This window comes from Leucopleurus acutus (assembly GCF_964270905.1).
Source record: "Leucopleurus acutus genome assembly, chromosome: 9".
Lineage (NCBI taxonomy): Eukaryota > Metazoa > Chordata > Mammalia > Artiodactyla > Delphinidae > Leucopleurus > Leucopleurus acutus.
This window is the reverse complement of record NC_139144.1, coordinates 103,992,735-104,012,596: the sequence shown is the minus strand read 5'-3', so window position 1 is coordinate 104,012,596 and position 19,862 is coordinate 103,992,735. Positions and strand designations below refer to the sequence as shown.

The following is a 19,862-nucleotide window of genomic DNA, read 5'->3' as shown; positions in this document are numbered from 1 at the left end:
GATGTACAGGTGTTCCAAGGCAGTTTGTTGAAAAGACTGTCCTTACCTTACTGAGTTGTCATGGCACCTTTGCTGAAAATCACTTGATCATAAATGAGTGCGTTTATTTCTGGATTCTCTAATGTTCCACTAATCTGTATTCCATTCGTTATGCCAGTAGTATGCTATCTTCATTACTGTAGATTTATTGTAAGTTTTAAAATCAGGTAGTATAATTCCCCCAATTTTCTTCTTTTCTAAAATTATTTTGCCTATTATAGGCCCTACGCATTTCCATATAAATATTAGGGTCAGCTTGCCATTTTTGACAAAAAAAGTCTATTGGGATTTTGATAAGGATTATGATGAACCTGTAGCATGAATCTCTTCATTTTGGTCTTCTTTAATTTCAGCAATATTTTATAACTTTCAGTATACAGATCTTGTACTTTTTTTGATCAAATTTATTCCTGAGTATTTAATTCTTTTCGATGCTGTTATAAATGGAATTTTTTGAATTTTATTTATACATTATTGCTACTATATATAGAAATACATTTTTTAAAAGACAGGCTGACTTTATTTAGGGGGGACTCTACAGTGGGGTTTTGCAGTCAGGGAGAGAGATTGGGCTCAATTCCTGAAGTATAATTTTTATATATGTCATATTCTGTTATCTTGTTAAACTCACTTACTAGTTTTAGTATATTTTGGTAGGTTCTTCAGGATTCTCTACATCCTAACAGAAATCTTTTAACTGATCAGATGCCTGCCTTAAAAATCCCAAACCAAGTTTTATCCTGGGACAAAATGTCTTTCAGGTTCCTCTTTCAAATCTTTCTTGACAGGAGTGATCTATCTGTGTAACTGGCAGCCTAACAGAGATGTGTCTTTTGACAACAAAATCAATTTTCTGTCTGACTCAGGTGAGGGCTAAACAGAAAGACCCACGAGTTAAGAGAAATGTGTACACAAGTAAATAGGTATATTTCAAAAATTTTACAATTTTTGAACAGAACAGCAATGTGACTTTTGGCAAATGACTTCTTGGGCTTTAGTTTCTTCATCTGCTAAGTGGGATAATAATAATACCTACTTCATTGAGTTGTAAGAATTAAATAAATTAATGTGTGTAAAGCACTTAGCATGGTATCTGACATAATAATCAATTTATATGTTTGTCAATTTTATTAGTATTAAATAGGCAGGAATTAAGTAGGAGGATTAAGAAAGGAAAACTGACTGATCTGAGTTCATCCTAGTGGGGGTGCAGTTAAATCTTGGGTGCCTCTTAATCTTTGTTTTGGGTTACAGATCCCTTTGGATATATCCTCACTTCCCACAGAGGAATGCATACATGAATATAGGTATACACATTTTATATAATTTAAGGGGGAGAGTTCAGTGACCCCCTGAAGCTTATATAAAACCTTTGTAGGGGTTCATCACCCGCAGAATAAGAACCTTTCCTCAGAAAATAAAGTGCTCTGAAGGATCCTGTCTTAGATGCAGAAGGGGATGGAGGCTTTTTCCTCAAAACTGAGTTCTCGAAGGGAATAGTTTAGGAAGTAAACACAGCATTAGCGCTTTTTTCTTGTGGGAAGTCACTTGACAATGACATTCAAGGGAAGGTTCTTTTATGAGTATTATCAGATTTCAGTGGACTGTGGGTGATGTGCACTTCAGAGTGTATATCATGACTGTACCTAAGAAAGCATGTTGAAATGCATGTGAGTGGGAGGGAGGTTGTTATAGGGATAACCTTAAACTGCCCTAACTTATTTTTAAGTAAATTTTCACAAACTTCAGTACTTCAGATATAATTAATAAGAAAGTACTTGTGGCAGACCTTTTGTGGCAGACCTTATGTTGCAATAGTGAGACGGAGAATTGCTCTCAGGTTTTGGATTTTTGCAGGTTAGCCAGGACACAGCTGAGGGAGGTGTTAGATCAGACCGTGAGCTTCTTCTTTTTTTTTTTTTTGTGATACGCGGGCCTCTCACTGTTGTGGCCTCTCCCGTTGCGGAGCACAGGCTCCGGACGCGCAGGCTCAGCGGCCATGGCTCACGGCCCAGCCGCTCCACGGCATGTGGGATCTTCCCGGACCGGGGCACGAACCCGTGTCCCCTGCATCGGCAGGCAGACTCTCAACCACTGCGCCACCAGGGAAGCCCCCGTGAGCTTCTTGAACATGGTGCCTGTGATTTTTCAATGTTGTGTCCTCAGTAAACAGAGAGTGCAAAGTTTTGCATAGTCTTAATGTTTATGTTTTTAAATAAATTTATTTATTTAATTAAAAATTTTTGGCTGTGTTGGGTCTTCGTTGCTGCACGCAAGCTTTCTCTAGTTGCGGCGAGCGGGGGCTACTCTTCCTTGCGGTGTGCGGGCTTCTTGTTGCGGTGGCCTCTCTCCTTGTGGAGCACAGGCTCTAGGCGCACGGGCTTCAGTAGTTGCGGCATGCAGGCTCAGTAGTTGTGGCTCGTGGGCTCTAGAGCGCAGGCTCAGTAGTTGTGGCGCACGGGCTTAGTTGCTCTGCGGCACGTGAGATCTTCCGGACCAGGGCTCGAACCCGTATCCCCTGCATTGGCAGGTGAGTTCTTAACCACTGCACCACCAGGGAAGCCCTGTTGTTGTTTTTTAAAAAGTGATGAAGGCTGGAAATACACCAAGGTGTAGATCTCTTTTCCCTCAGTAACTAACTTATATAAGGAATTATTCTCTGTGGCTTCATTTCTCTTTTATTTTTTATTTTATTTTATTTTATTTTTTGCGGTACGTGGGCGTCTCACTGTTGTGGCCTCTCCCATTGTGGAGCACAGGCTCTGGACGCGCAGGCTCAGCGGCCATGGCTCACGGGCCCAGCTGCTCCACGACACGTGGGATCTTCCCGGACCGGGGCACGAACCTGTGTCCCCTGCATCAGCAGGCGGACTCTCAACCACTGAGCCACCAGGGAAGCCGTCATTTCAAGTTTTAAAAAATTGTTTTTAGGCCGTCTTTATTGCCAAATTTCACATCGGATGTATATTTATGAGATATCATTATACTTCTCAATACTAGTATTTTTGAGTCCTAATATAGTTCATGGTAACTTTCACCTACCTGTGTTATTAAGAAGCTACTGTCAAATCTTGGCATTTTCTTTGGAGTAAAGATCATTGGGATAATAGTGATAGGTTGGAGTTAATTTGAGCTTTGGTTAAAATAGAATTTGTTCAGTTTAAAATTAGCATGAGTGGGATTATATTATGATATACATAATTCTTTTCTAAAATTTTTGAAATATAATTAGATTATCTTTTTACTTACTAAAACATCAAAACATTGTTGTCTTTTAGTTTGAGTCTGAATTTCTTCTATGTCACCATGTAACCTGTGGATTTCTAATTGTAGAAATCTGTTATTTCAGTCACTTAAATTTTACTTACAATTGTTATTACATTAAATATGGAATATGGAGAAAAAGAAATAAAAGTTCACCCCTTTTCATATCACTCTAACATAGACACTGTATTTTTGATCTATTTTCTTTCCAAGTTTTTTCATATGCATATTTTGTTTTCATTTTATTAATGATTGTATATATATATAGAATTTTATAGCCTACTCTTCTCCTTAACATGTAAAAGAAAATTTCCATGTTAATCTTCATAATTTTTTGAAAGGTGCTTTATTTTCCATTGAGTAGACTGACATAAACGTCCCGTAATCACCCCTGTTCCTCCACTTCTCTTAATATTATAATTACTGTTGCTTATTATGCCATATAAAATGATCTGGCAGCATTTTTGTAGATAAAGTCCTTTTCATATTTTGGATTATTTTTATAGGACAGATTTCCGTAAGCAGGATTGCTAATTTAAAAGAAAGAAACATTTTGATTCTTGATACATATTTAGAGGTAAGCGGGCTCTAATGTCCAATTGCTGGGTCTCAGGTTCTGGCTCTATCACTTTCTAGTTGTTGGACTCTGTGTAAGCTATTCAATCTGTCTGTGTTTGTTTACTCATCTGTAAAATGGGGATGATGATAAAAGCCCTGTTATAGGATTTTTGAGAGAGATAAAGAGGGTTCATGTTCAGAAAGCCTTTCAAACAGTGCCTGTTAACTCAGTAAGTTCCTACTTAAATGTGAACTCTTATTTTTATTATAACCTTAAAATGCTCCCCAAAAGGGAGCCAACAGCAACGTGTGTTAGGACCAGTTTCACCGAACTTTGTCATGCATGGTGTATTAAAACCTTTATAAAAGGACTTCCCTGGTGGCGCAGTGGTTAAGAATCCGCCTGCCAACGTGAGGGACACAGGTTTGAGCCCTGGTCCAGGAAGATCCCACGTGCCGCGGAGCAACTAAGCCCGTGCGCCACAACAACTGAGCCTGCTCTTTAGAGCCCACGTGCCACAGCTGCTGAGCCCTCGTGCCTAGAGCCCGTGCTCTGCAACAAGAGAAGCCACGGCAATGAGAAGCCCGCACACTGCAATGAAGAGTAGCCCCTGCTCGCCGCAACTAGAGAAAGCCCATGCACAGCAACGCAGACCCAACACAGCCAAAAATAAATAAAAAAACAAAACAAAACAAAAAAAAGCCTTTATACAAACCTTTTTACTTCTTAGTTTAATAATTGAGAAATAGTACTTAAGTTTTTTGGTTTTTTTTTTTGCGGTACACGGGCCTCTCACTGTTGTGGCCTCTCCCGTTGCGGAGCACAGGCTCCGGACGCACAGGCTCAGCGGCCATGGCTCACGGGCCCAGCTGCTCCGCGGCATGTGGGATCTTCCCGGACTGGGGCACGAACCCCGTGTCCCCTGCATCGGCAGGCGGACTCTCAACTACTGCGCCACCAGGGAAGCCCAGTACTTAAGTTTTAAATTTTTGCTTACCTGATTAGTAGGACTATTGAACATTCCTGAATTTTATCACTTGTGTTTCTTGTATATGCTGAGTCATGTTTTGTCCATAGTTTATTGGAGGGGGGGTTTTCTTAATGTTTTTCCTATTATTAATTCTTTATGTAACATGTTTTAAGACATTTACTCAAGTATTTTGCTTCCTTTGGCTATATAGAAAATTATCTTTTGTGTAGTTAGGTTCCTTATTTCTTTTAATGCATTATTTTATTCAAGTCTTTGTAGAAGGAGAGAATTAAGAAAAAATTTTGTTGATTAGGATAACAACACCTTAGGATTTTTGACTTTTTGGAAAGTCAAAACATTTGATTTATTGTCCTTTTTTGTTCAGTCTTATTCTCTGTCTCATTAGTGCACAGTACTGGGAGGAGAAACTTCTTCAAGTTTTTTAAATTGATTTTTGGCTGTGTTAGGTCTTCGTAGCTGTGTGCAGGAGTTTTCTAGTTGAGGTGAGCTGGGGCTACTCTTTGTTGCGGTGCGCAGGCTTCTCATTGCAGTGGTTTCTCTGTTGCAGAGCACGGGCTCTAGGCATGCGGGCTGCAGTAGTTGTGGCGCGCGGGCTCAGTAGTTGTGGCTCACGGGCTTAGTCGTTCTGAGACACGTGGGATCTTTCTGGACCAGGGATCGAATGGGTGTCCCCTGCATTGGCAGGCAGATTCTTAACCACTGTGCCACCAGGGAAGTCCTTTTTCAAGTTTTAATCATGGAATTGTTCCTATATATTTTTTTAATAACCTAGGATTAGTGGTGAATTTCTGTTTTATAAAGGAAAATATTGAGAAGTTACCTTACTTCATAGTCTTAATGAAAAATGGTTAAACATTACATAAATGCAGCGGTGGTTCTATTTCTTTATTTACTGCCACACATATTCTATTTTTCTGTAAGTCTTATTACTTTTTCTCTCTTAATATTTGTACTTGTAAGCTGCTAAAGAACAGCCATATGCTTCCTCAAGGTACTTGACTGCACTGTGCCTATAGCTTCTTTTGTAGGTGATATTTAGGATTTTAGGGGAAGTAGTGGGGGAAGTGAGGGGAGCCATAAAGTGGATAAGGGGAATTGATAAGTTAATTAAAGCCAGTAGTACTTGATTAATCTACTGCTGCCCCCAGGATTCAACATCTTAGAGTTTGTGCTTCGATGGAAGGGCACAAAAGGAAGTGAAGGAATTCTGTTAATTGATCATAGGAATGATTTCTCCGAATATAGTATTTTTATTAAATCTTATTGAGTAGTTTTCACCATTGACCAATCTTTGTGCTTCATATACATTTTCTAAAAGACTTTTGTAAATTTAATGTAATTAGGATAAAAATCTTGAGATTGAAACTTGTGTAGAATTTTATTCATATTTGAACCTACATTACAGTGGAAATAAAAATAGAAACTTTTGCATGTGTCTTCTAAAACTATTTAACATAATTCCAAAGTTCATAATAGATAATTCTTTGGAATGATATTATTTAACTTTGTGATATTGAAAGAGTAGACTTCTATTTTTTAGTTGTTTTCTTCTGACCACAGACAGCCTGGCTTGTCTGTGTACAAGTGTCAATCATGCAGTCAGCATTTTTGTGGAAGGATTGCTTTCTTGGTTGTATCTTAAATCTTAACTCCTTTAATTTTGTTATTCTGAATTTTAGTGGGATTACTATAACATTGAAGGTTTGGAGAATATTTCATGGAAGATGATGATTTATAGTCAATGTTCTGAGTTGGTAAGATTTTACAGGGTACCGGATCTGGAAAAAAAAAAAGAAATTTCTTGACTTGGCCTTTATCGAAACAGAGTTAAGAATTTGATTCCCATTTCCTGCTCTTCTCCCCCATATTGACAGTCTTTAAAACATTTGTTTATTTAAAAATATGAATTCTTTAGTAACCAAGACCACAGTTAAATCATAATTTAAGCTAGTTTATTAAAACAACAGAAGTAGACTGAAGTTACATAATGTTTCTTTTTATTTCTTCAGTGCCAGGAGTAGAAAACACTTGGCCAGCTTCATAGAAGATTAGAAAGTTTGAGGAGGAAAAGTAGACTTGTTTATTGAGCAGGAGGGTAATTGTCCATAATTACAGATGCTTGTTTTGAGGCTTGGAAAAGGTTGTTTAAAAAAAACACTTATATTTAAAAAAACCATGATAAACACCTATAAATAAAAGGAGTAAGAAAAATTTGTCAACATATGGTCGCAGTATCTTAAGTAGACTTATTGCATGAAAATTCCTTTGTTAAACGCCGGGGGCGGGGGGGGGGGGGGCGCGCGGAACGTGGCTCTACCTGAGTAGGACATTTTTGGTAGACATTGAAGACCATTTTAGGGGGTTAATATTTCAGTTTTGACCTCACTCCAGATAGAATAGAAAGAATTTGGAGATTTACCCATAGGGTTAACCTAAGGTTTTAATGTTGTGACGCAAAATGTGTTTGTTTCCCTTTGTTTCATATTCTCAGCTCCCAACAAAATTTCATTAAATAATATAAAATAATAAAATGGACTTGTTGGTTTATTTGAAATTAAATGGTAGGGGCGAAGTTCCTGTAAAAGGTTAGCAAAGAGTTAACCTTAGGGGCTTTCTCTGTTGGCTGTCTCCAGCAAGGTTCCCGATCTGAGCTTTGGAGAAATCCATCCCACCTTTTTGAGGCGCCTGCTACGCACGGATCTACTTTCTCTAGTCGTGCTTTTTCCTCCACCTACCTTCCCCCTCCTCTTTCTTGTAGGCTCCCCGAGTGTGTGTCTTGAGTGTGTGTTTGGTGGTGGGTGTGTGTGGCGGGAGAGTCTCAGAGCTATAGGAGAAGTTGCAAGAAAGAACCTTAATGCTCATTTATTTTGTTGTGTGTGGATGGGTGCTGCAGTGGGATCGGGGTGGCAGGTCTCGGTTGGGAGCCAGGGAGCCTGCCCTATTGAATCGCGCTGCCGGAGGATGGATGGTGAAGCCGAAAGTGTTCTTATCAAGTGGCGTTGGATCTGGGAGGGTAATATGGCTGATCCCGGCGGGGATAGCAGTTTTTATAAGGTGATTTAAGTACTAAAATGTAAAATGACAGTAAAGAGAGTCAGAAGCCCAAATGCCCTAAGGGTAAAAGTTTTGTTCTTTTGCAGAGGAGCATATTTTTGCATCTGGTTCTGGAGAATGACTTGGCTTGGATTGTTACTGTTAAAAATAAACAAAGACAAAACTAACAGAAGTATTGCATTTCTCTATCATGTGTTTAACTGTATTAAAGCATTAAATATGATAGCACTAGATATTGAGATATGTATTTTTATCGTGGAATCAAATCTGGGTTTGTAAAATAAGGAAAGAAATCATACAGGTTTTATATTTTGAATTTGGAATTTGACTGATAGGAGAGTGATAGGAATAAAGTAGTATCTTTAACCCCCCTCTTTGGTTCCAAAGATTTTTTACCTAGTTTCTAAAGTAGTTTTATTAGCTATTCTAGAATAATTCAGCATTTTGATTCCAATTCTGTGTAAATTGTGTGTGGACGTAAGAGTAGATACACTTCTGTATAATACTTAAATCGTAGTAAGAGTTTGACACATTTTGAAATATTTATGTAATTTGAAAACTCTGAAAAAATACTTGGACTCAAGTATTCTGTGGCAGGTTTGAGGATTTTCAACATATTTCTTCATGTGTGTTTAACCCCCAGTTATAATTAGAAAAGAAAAAAAAAAGTAAAATCATTGGCCCCTTCACCAGCATTTTAACATATTTCTTCTGGTACTCTGCTAGAATTTAATTAGATCAGAAGAAGAGAAAAAACCCAACTATTTTGTAGCTAATGTGTTTTAGAGAACTTGTTTCAAGCTGAGAGAAAAACTGTTTGATGAATTTAAATACATGTTCCCTTTCTGTTAAGTAAAAATATGATAGTATACGTTTAATTTCATTATGTTACAATTTAACTCATATTTAGACTTCTACTTATTCTGAGATATTTAATACTTAAAATACTTATGTGTAATATTTAATATATTTAACCTCAGCTGGTATTAGTTATATATCTTTTTTTCCTGTAAAATCTTATAGTATATGCTAAGTATGATAAACTATCTCTTCTGGAATAATTTTTATTATATATTGAAGCTGCAGCAGTGCCTGATTTCTAAGTAGAATTTTCTTTTTCTTTTTAAACCTAGGGCATAAAATCCTGCCTGGCTACTTTTCCTTTTTTTCTTTTACATCTTTATTGGAGTATAATTGCTTTACAATGGTGTGTTAGTTTCTGCTTTATAACAAAGTGAATCAGTTATACATATACATATGTTCCCATATCTCTTCCCTCTTGCATCTCCTACCCTCCCTCTCCCACCCCTCTAGGTGGTCACAAACCACCGAGCTGATCTCCCTGTGCTATGCTGCTGCTTCCCACTAGCTATCTACCTTACGTTTGGTAGTGTATATATGTCCATGCCTCTCTCTCGCTTTGTCACAGCTTACCCTTCCCCCTCCCCATATCCTCAAGTCCATTCTCTAAGTAGGTCTGTGTCTTTTTTTTTTTTTTTTTTTTTTGAGATTCGTGGGCCTCTCACTGTTGTGGCCTCTCCCATTGCGGAGCACAGGCTCCGGACGCGCAGGCTCAGCGGCCATGGCTCATGGGCCCAGCCGCTCCGCGGCATGTGGGATCTTCCCGGACCGGGGCACGAACCCGTGTCCCCTGCATCGGCAGGCGGACTCTCAACCACTGCGCCACCAGGGAAGCCCAGATCTGTGTCTTTATTCATGTCTTACCCCAGGTTCTTCATGACATTTTTTTCCCCTTAAATTCCATATATATGTGTTAGCATACAGTATTTGTCTTTCACTTTCTGACTTGCTTCACTCTGTATGACAGACTCTAGGTCTATCCACTTCATTACAAATAGCTCAATTTCGTTTCTTTTTATGGCTGAGTAATATTCCATTGTATATATGTGCCACATCTTCTTTATCCATTCATCCGACACTTAGGTTGTTTCCATCTCCGGGCTATTGTAAATAGAGCTGCAATGAACATTTTGGTACATGACTCTTTTTGAATTATGGTTTTCTCAGGGTATATGCCCAGTAGTGGGATTGCTGGGTCATATGGTAGTTCTATTTGTAGTTTTTAAAGGAACCTCTGTACTGTTCTCCCTAGTGGCTGTACCAATTCACATTCCCACCAGCAGTGCAAGAGTGTTCCCTTTTCTCCACACCCTCTCCAGCATTTATTGTTTCTAGATTTTTTGATGATGGCCATTCTGACTGGTGTGAGATGATATCTCATTGCAGTTTTGATTTGCATTTCTTTAATGATTATGATGTTGAGCATTCTCTCATGTGTTTGTTGGCAGTCTGTATATCTTCTTTGGAGAAATGTCTATTTAGGTCTTCTGCCCATTTTTGGATTGGATTGTTTGTTTTTTTGTTATTGAGCTGCATGAGCTGCTTGTAAATTTTGGAGGTTAATCCATTGTCCGTTGCTTTATTTGCAAATATTTTCTCCCATCCTGAGGGTTGTCTTTTGGTCTTGTTTATGGTTTCCTTTGCTCTGCAAAAGCTTTGAAGTTTCATTAGGTCCCATTTGTTTATTTTTATTTCCATTTCTCTAGGAGGTGGGTCAAAAAGGATCTTGCTGTGATTTATGTCATAGTGTGTTCTGCCTACGTTTTCCTCTAAGAGTTTGATAGCTTCTGACCTTACATTTAGGTCTTTAATCCATTTTGAGGTTATTTTTGTGTATGGTGTTAGGGAGTGATCTAATCTCATACTTTTACATGTACCTGTCCAGTTTTCCCAGCACCACTTATTGAAGAGGCTGTCCTTTCTCCACTGTACATTCCTGCCTCCTTTATCAAAGATAAGGTGACCATATGTGCGTGGGTTTATCTCCCTGGCTACTTTTCTAAAAGTAAAGTTAAATGATAGTGAAATATATGTTTTATTTTCTGTAAGGCCCATTGAATTGGAAACAATGTATTTTAACAAGTGTTTAAATTTGAATTTTAACTATTTCATAGTGTATATTTAAGAATAAACAATTGCTGTTTCCAGTGTAAAATGTTATATTTATTATAAACTTATGATTGTTCTAGTTGTATAGTTTCTTTATGCGCATATGTTTTTAAAAATATTTATTTATATATATATATTTAAATTTTTGGCTGCGTTGGGTGTTCGTTTCTTCGCGCGGGCTTTCTCTAGTTGCTGTGAGCGGGGGCTACTCTTCGTTGCAGCATGGTAGCTTCTCTTGTTGCAGAGCACGGGATCTAGGCAGCACGAGCTTCAGTAGCTGCAGCACGCGGGCTCAGTAGTTGTGGCTCGCAGGCTCTAGAGCGCAGGCTCAGTAGTTGTGGTGCATGGGTTTAGTTGCTCCGTGGCATGTCGGATCTTCCCAGACCAGGGCTCGAACCCGTGTCCCCTGCGTTGGCAGGTGGATTTTTAACCACTGCACCACCGGGGAAGTCCTGCACATATATATATATGTACACACACACACACACACACACACACACACACACACACACACACACATTTTCAACATCTTTATTGGAGTATTTTCTTTACAGTGGTGTGTTAGTTTCTGCTTTATAACAAAGTGAATCAGTTATACATATACATATGTTCCCATATCTTTTCCCTCTTGCATCTCCCTCCCACCCTCCCTATCCCATCCCTCTAGGTGGTCACAAACCACCGAGCTGATCTCCCTGTGCTATGCTGCTGCTTCCCACTAGCTATCTATTTTATGTTTGGTAGTGTATATATGTCCACTGCACATATGTTTTTAACATCTAGACCTATATGCAAAATGTAAAATAAATACAAGACTAGTGTCATATAGCCAAGTCCGTCCTTTCTAAGCTACCTAATGCCTTATTAAAGAACAATGAACCATTTTTTCTTTGCTTCAATTTAATGATAACAAAAATGTAATTTCTCTGAAGTGTCAAATTATGCAATAGCTTCCTATATTTTGATTTGAGAGGAGTTTAGTAAATTATTTTTAAATGTTTCTTAACTTTTATATTTCATGGATAACGGAAAAGTGTCTGTGACTTAGCTGAAATATGATGTGTGATGCACTCACCTTGTTCCATCACAGCCATTTGGCTCTTAGTGGTGAAGTGGAATGTGAACTGTTCTTCCTACAAACAAGTGCATTCATTTATGCTGTTTAACTGGGACTGATGACACTCTGTGATGTTAAAGAAAAATGTGGTCATCATGTGGAAGCTTCCCCACAGTGTAACTTGTATTTTGAAGAAGTTAATCCCAGTTTGTTTTTAGATGTTTTATTTTTAAAAAAGCTGTTTCTTGAGTAGAATATTGTTAAACAAATGGTAAACACCATAAACTGTAATGCTGTAGCATTCCCCTTCAGCTGCCTTCTCCTTACAGAAAAGAAGCCACCACCTCTAAGAACAGTAAAAAGAGAAAAACAGAACAAAAGAAAAACCCCCAGAAAACAAAAGCCTTTTTTAATGTGGGAAAACTAATGGCTTATTTAGCATTTTCCTATAGCCATTTTTGAAATCTCACTTAAATCTTCCATCATGGGTTAGAATGGGCTGTGTTTCTCTTAGAATTTGGTCTTATCTCTATATTTGGCTCTATGGTTTTGCATAATGTTTTGAATAGTAATAAATAATAACTTGGTCCTTTTTTCATCTTGTGTTATGTATGGACTTCAAGAAATACTTTTCCCTTTTCAGATCTGGCAGATTAAAAATAAATAATTAAATAAACTTTATATTATCTAAAAGTAAAAAGGACAAAGGAAAAGATGGAATGAAAACTGAAGTAAATTTAGGTCTGTTGAACTTGAAATGCTGTTGTGTATACTACTAACACCAATAAAACCTAAAGCAATCTAGAAAAAAGGTGTTAAAGATACATTTCCATATTTTTGGTAAAATAATTATTAAAATTGAGAAACCATGGATAAATGCGGATGTTTTGGCTTGGTTAAAGTAATGTAAAGTAAATCTGTAGTTACATTTTACTTTGATATGGAGTGATGGTCCAGTAATTTTGATGATAGTAATATATACATCCTGTAACTTGAATTATTACATTGTCTGTAAATACCTCTAAAGATGGTGGTAAAGCTTCAAAAATTATTCAACCTGGCACTCAGGAATGTTAGGAAAAAGAAGTTTTATCTATTACATTATAGGGAAAAATGTAGGCAGGATGTGTTATGAATTGTGTTTTCATGAAGAGATCAGTATTCTTTGGTGTTTTTTTCTTAAGTCCAGTGAAAAATTTAGAAGTCAGATATCTAGTTGCTTATAATAAAGGTCAGCAACCCTTCCTCACTCCTTAGTGCCATTCTCCAAAGGAAACTTTAAATTATTTGTGTGGTTTTTGTGACTAAATAATAAGCTTATTTTATGATTTATCAATTTTACATTGATTTCTGCTCTGATAGATGAGGATTTGGTTCATTTTTTCTACTTACCCAATAGATGTATCACTTTTAATTTCCCTGTTCTCTTTGCAATTTATGTAATATAATAGACTTTTTCTTCATGTTAATATAGATTGTCTATCTTGATTTCCCAGGAGTAAAATTGAAGCTATTACTGCTTCTACCTTTCTCTTCACCTTTCCTTTCCCGTTTATGCCCCTATGTCTGTCATTTCTACTTTGGCATTGTCAAGGTTGAGAACATTTATACTCTGTTTGCCTGTGACTTGGTTTTAATAGTTGGAAATTGATGAATAGTTTCTACATTATTGTGATGGTATAAATATTGTTCACAGCAGAGGAGAGTACATTTCCTGTATTGGTTCTTGGTTTTTGAGTCTGTAATTGCCTTTTTTCCTGTCTTATTTGTCATTGTTCTTTCTTCCATGTTACCAGCTTTCCATGCTATTTTTTTTTTTTTTTTTGCGGTACGCGGGCCTCTCACTGTTGTGGCCTCTCCCGTTGCGGAGCACAGGCTCCGGACGCGCAGGCTCAGCGGCCATGGCTCAGGGGCCCAGCCGCTCTGCGGCATGTGGGATCTTCCCAGACCGGGGCACGAACCCGTGTCCCCTGCATCAGCAGGCGGACTCTCAACCACTGCTCCACCAGGGAAGCCCGGCTGTTTGTTTTTATTGTTGTTATTTTATGTATGTGAGTACTTTTCCCCCTGAGGAGAGCCTTCTTCTAGTCTTTTTCCTTATTATGGACTAGATGTTATCTAGACCTGTTACATGTTGTTCTTTGCATCACTTTGTTGGACTCTGCATCACTGCATTTGCACTTTGGCTCTGCTCTTATTGGATCTTTATTCTTTGAATTACTTCCTTGTTTTAATGCAGTACATCCCTCACAGAAATTTCTAGAAAGAATATGTGGAAGATACAGTTTTGAATTCTGGCATATCTGAAAAAGTCTTCATTAACCCTTATAGTTGACTGGTGTTATTTTTATTCAAGCCAAACTAAGTTGAAAATTATTTTCCGTCAAAGCTTTGATTGCATTGCTCCAATGTCTTTTAGTATCCATTGTTGTTGTTGAGAAGTGTGATACAGTGTGTTTCTTGTTCCATTGTGGGTGATGTGTTTTATCTTCCTCTGTGGAAGCTCCTTAGAGCTTTCTTTCTGTCCTTTTTAAAAAGAAATTTCTCAAAGATGTTTAGAGGTGGTTCTTTTCCATTATTATTAAACTAAAGACTCATTTTTTTAATTCTTGGGAAATTTTCCTATTATTGCTTTAATTCTCTTTATAATTCCTTTTAGTTGGTTATTGGGCTTTATGTGTTCATGCTCACTCCTCCACCCACATTTTTTTGTCCTTTTGTTTTTCCGGGCATTTCCTCTATTTTATTCTAAGACTCTGTAATTTTACTTTAGCAGTCATATTTTAAATTTTCAAGAATTCCACCCCCGCCACGTCCAGCATCCTTTTTCTATTTTATGGATTCATAATCTTCTTGAATCTCTTTGAAAATGTTAATAGAGGTTTTTTTTAAGTCATCATCCCTCCTCTTATCTGTTTGCTCTAGGGTAATTGTTGTTTATCTTGGTCTCATTTATGTTGTAGGGTTTTTAATCATACATCTGCTGATCCTTGTCACTCATATTTAAGACCTAGTAGAAGGGCTCATGGTGAGTTCTTGGTGGGAATGAATGATTGGCTTGAAGTTGATAACCCTTTGTATTCTGACATTTAGGAGTCCATTGTTTTACCCCAGAGTGCCAACCCTCCCCCTACTCTTTTCCCCAGTTTCCTTCCCCAGACGATGATTCTTTTTTTTTTTAAGAAAAGATCTCTCCATTTTATTTTATTTTTTAAATGATAATTCTTTTCCTTAAAAAATTTTTTAATACTATTTCAGTGGGCTTTTATTGAAAGGAGATAATGTGTGTATGTTTGATCTGCTATTTGAACCAAGAGATTCTCCTTCAGCTTTTAAGCTGGACTAGACCAAAGCTAATATTCACATGTGTATTTTATCCAGTGTTTCAGAATGTGTTAGGTTGTAGAAATATAATGGGAGCTTTAGGTTGTATATGTGTTCTGGGTGTTTAGAAAAGAGAGTACTCACTTTGTGTGTTGGGCCTTTTACAACAGGTGGAGGAATAGGAAAACTGTCACAAAAAAGTTATGAATATGATACCTGCTGGTGAAAATATTCAGATAGCTCAGGAGAGTATAATTAATTAAATAGTGTAAGGCCTTTTTCCCCTGTCTTCTGCCCTGTATTTCAGAGAGAATTATTGTGAACTCTATCTTGTATCCTTCTTGACTCTTGCTATGCATATATGTTTTCTATTTTTACATAATGTGCTTACATTCATTCTCACACAGATGGGATCATTTTATATGTATTTAAAAAATTTATTTATTTGGCTGTGCCAGGTCTTAGTTGCAGTATGCGGGATCTTCGTTGCCGCCTGTGGGATCTTCGTTGCGGCATGTGGGATCTTTAACTGCGGGCTGTGGGATCTAGTTCCCTGGATTGAACCCGGGCCCCCTGCATTGGGAGCACAGTCTTAACCACTGCAGCACCAGGGAAGTCCCCTCATTTTATATGTGTTGCTTTGTGATTTTCTTTTGTCACTTAGTTTATCTTGAACATTTTTCTGTTTTAGCATATATACATCAATATCATTCTTTTCAAAAACTGCCTAATATTCATCCAGCTGCTGCAAATTAAGGGCTTTGCTTATGCCAAGGAGTGTTCAGGAGTGTTCTAGATTCTGGGGATTCAGTGGTACACAACGGAGATCAAGCCCTTTCTTTCACTGGACAAATACTTCAGTAGTGAGATGAATAAAATAAATGTATTCCTTATCATTAATTTCAGACAGTGAGAGGTACCATAAAGAAAATAAAACTGTGGTAATGGTATTGAGAGTGTCTGTTAATGGTTCTGAGAGACGGTAATGCATGTAGTGAGGTTGTCAGGAAGGTCTTGTTGAAGTGATGATATTGAAATAGACCTGGGTGAAGTGGAGGCAGTTATGAGAAAATTCAGAAGAACACGGTTCATTGTGAAGCCCCCCAAACAAGAATGAGTGTGTGATGCTCAAGGGACCCTCCTACCTCTCAAAATAAAAGGCTAGTGTTACTGGACATTCAGGAGAGCTTACGAGATCGCATCTGAGAGGCCAGCAGGAGCCTGATCACGTGATGCCCTGCATGCTAAGGGCAGGATCATGGTAAGGGGCAGGAACTTTATTCTCAGCGCAGTGGAAGCCATTGGAGGGTTTTAAACCAACAAAGCTATAGAAGTAATCTTGGCAGGTATGGCTTTGAGTAGGCTTGTGACAGAGGAGAAAGGTGATTAGATTTTATATGTGTTTTGAAAGCTACTGTGATAAGGTCTGCTAAAGGATTTGATGAGGGGAGTATGAGAAATAGAAGTAAAGCTGTTGTCTAGAATTTTGGCTTTGGCAGCTTGGGTGGATAGTAGTGTCACTTAGATTATTAGAGAGCCTAGTGGAAAAATGGGTTTGTAAACTAGATTGGAGTACCCTAATTTATTTAACCATTCCCTTATTGATGGTCATTTAGTTGATTTCCAGTTTTATTGTTATCTTTGTAGTGAACATCCTTGTGCTTGTATAGATTTACTTGTTGGCATATTTTAGAAGGTAAATTCCTAGATGTAGAGATGTCTTATTAAAGAGTACTTGTGTTTCAGGTTTTGATAGTTACTGGCCAATTGCCCTCCACAAATGGAGTATTGACTTAGACTCCCACACAGAGTATGTGTCTGTCGTCCCCCGCCCCGCATCCTTGCCAGCAACATATGCTGGGTGGGGCTGGGGTGGGGGGACAGGGCATACAGTTCTGAAAATGGGAGTTGTAGTTCTAATAGAATTTTTCTTTACTAAGTCACCTAAGTACTCTGTTCCCAGAATGAAAATCAGCCCTCATCCTTTTCTTTTTTGTATCTCCGAAGTCATAACATGTCTCTGGCCATAGTTTGTTTCTTCCAGCTACCAGTCATATAGTTGTTGGTCAGTCCTTCTAACTTCGGTGACATTTATGAAGCCTTTCATCATAATTATGATAATAATGATGAACATAAAGACTGTTCATTGTTTAATGTATCCTATCCTAAATGTGTCACATGTGCTGTATTAATCTGTTTAGTCATTACCAACAATCTAAAAGTAAATACTGTTACATCTCCAGTGTTTTCAGTGGAGAAAACTGAGACAAAGGACTTCTACCAATCTTTGACTGTCTTTTCATTTTTATCTTCTTTTTCTGTCAGAGTGTATCTTTCTGATAAGTTTGGCACTGTCACTTGAATACCTTTTTTCAGTCATTATGGGTAAAAACAGAAACACAAAATAAGTGGCAGAAAGAGAGGTGCAGGTGGAGTCAGTGTGTTGCAGAACACATTCAGTTTGGGAGGAAGCTCTGCTTGTTGGTTTCTGGTGGTCAAACTGCCTAGGTTCAAATTCTAGCCTTATAATTAAGCTGCTACTTGATTTGGGGCTGATCACTGGTCTTTCTCATACCTCAGTTTCATCAACTTTAAAATGGAATAACAGGACTTCCCTGGTGATGCAGTGGTTAAGAATCCACCTAACAATGCAGGGGACACGGGTTCAAGCCCTGGTCCGGGAAGATCCCTCATGCCATGGAGCAGTTAAGCCTGTGTGCCACAGCTACTGAGCCTGTGCCCTAGAGCCCAAGAACCGCAACGACTGAAGCCTGCATGCCACAACCACTGAAGCCCATGTGCGTAGAGCCCATGCTCCGCAACAAGAGAAGCCACTGCAATGAGAAGCCCGCGCACCGCAATGAAGAGTAGCCCCTGCTTGCCGCAACTAGAGAAAGCCTGTGCGCAGCAATGAGGACCCAACGCAGCAAATAAATAAGTAAATAAATAAATATTTAAAAACCTGGAATAACAATAGTACATATTTTGTAGGGTTGTAGTGGGCAATAAATAATGCATGTAAAAGTGGATAGCACATGGCCAGGGCAGAGTAAGTACTTCATCAGAGTTAAGTAAAGTAAATATAATTTACATTACTGGTCAGGAGTGAACAGTCTGTCTAACATTCAGAGCATGGGGAAAAAATACAGGCAATGGAATATCACACTCTTATGAATTGTATCTTCATGTGTAAAGTTAAAGAAATAGTAAATACCACTAGTGTTTTAGTGAGTGAATTGGGATATACATGTATTAAGCTTTTATGTTTCTGCTGGGGTGACATATTATTCCATGGTTATTTTAATTTGCATGTCTTATGATTGAGTTAAATTGAGTGTATTTGCCACTAGCATTTCTTTTCTTTTGCAAATCGCCTACCTATGCCCTGTACCAGGTACCTTTTGACTTCAAATAACAAAAACCTTAATTAAAAATGGCTGAAATGAGTCAGATTTCACTTCCTATGACCAGAGTCCAGGGGTATTTCAGTAGCCTGATGAAATTATCAAGGACCCAGATGCTGTCCCCTTTCCTGCTTTTTAAAATTTCAGCTTGGGAGGAATCAGGCTCCCTGACTTCAGACTATACTACAAAGCTACAGTAATCAAGACAGTATGGTACTGGCACAAAAACAGAAATATAGATCAATGGAACAGGACAGAAAGCCCAGAGATAAATCCACGCACACATGGTCACCTTATCTTTGACAAAGGAGGCAAGGATATACAATGGAGAAAAGACAGCCTCTTCAATAAGTGGTGCTGGGAAAACTGGACAGCTACATGTAGAAGAACGAAATTAGAACACTCTCTAACACCATACACAAAAATAAACTCAAAATGGATTAAAGACCTAAATATAAGGCCAGACACTGTACAACTCTTAGAGGAAAACATAGGCAGAACACTTTATGACATAAATCACAGCAAGATCGTTTTTGACCCATCTCCTAGAGAAATGGAAATAAAAACAAAAATAAACAAATGGGACCTAGTGAAACTTAAAAGCTTTTGCACAGCAAAGGAAACCATAAACAAGATGAAAAGATAACCCTCAGAGTGGGAGAGAATATTTGCAAATGAAGCAACTGACAAAGGATTAATCTCCAAAATATACAAGCAGCTCAATATTCAAAAAACAAACAAACCAATCCAGAAATGGGCAGAAGATCTAAGTAGACATTTCTACCAAAAAGATATACAGATGGCCAGCAAACACATGAAGGGATGCTCAATGTCACTAATCATTAGAGAAATGAAAATCGAAACTACAATGAGGTATCACCTCATACCGGTCAGAATGGCCATCATCAAAAAATCTATAAACAATAAATGCTGGAGAGGGTGTGGAGAATAGAGAACCCTGTTGCACTGTTGGTGGGAATGTAAATTGATACAGCCACTCTGGAGCACAGTATGGAGGTTCCTTAAACTAAAAATAGAATTGCCATACGACCCAGGAATCCCACTACTGGCATATATCCTGAGAAAACCATAATTCAAAAAGAGTCATGTACCACAGTGTTCATTGCAGCACTATTTACAATAGCCAGGACATGGAAGCAACCTAACTTTCCATCAACAGATGAATGGATAAAGAAGATG

At 38.1% G+C, this 19,862-nt stretch overlaps 1 protein-coding gene across 10 annotated transcripts in view; it reads left to right on the top strand.

Moving 5' to 3' along the window:
- KMT2C (lysine methyltransferase 2C) overlaps positions 1-19,862 on the top strand; it is a 293,955-nt gene that overhangs the window by 16,113 nt on the left and 257,980 nt on the right. The window lies entirely within an intron of this gene.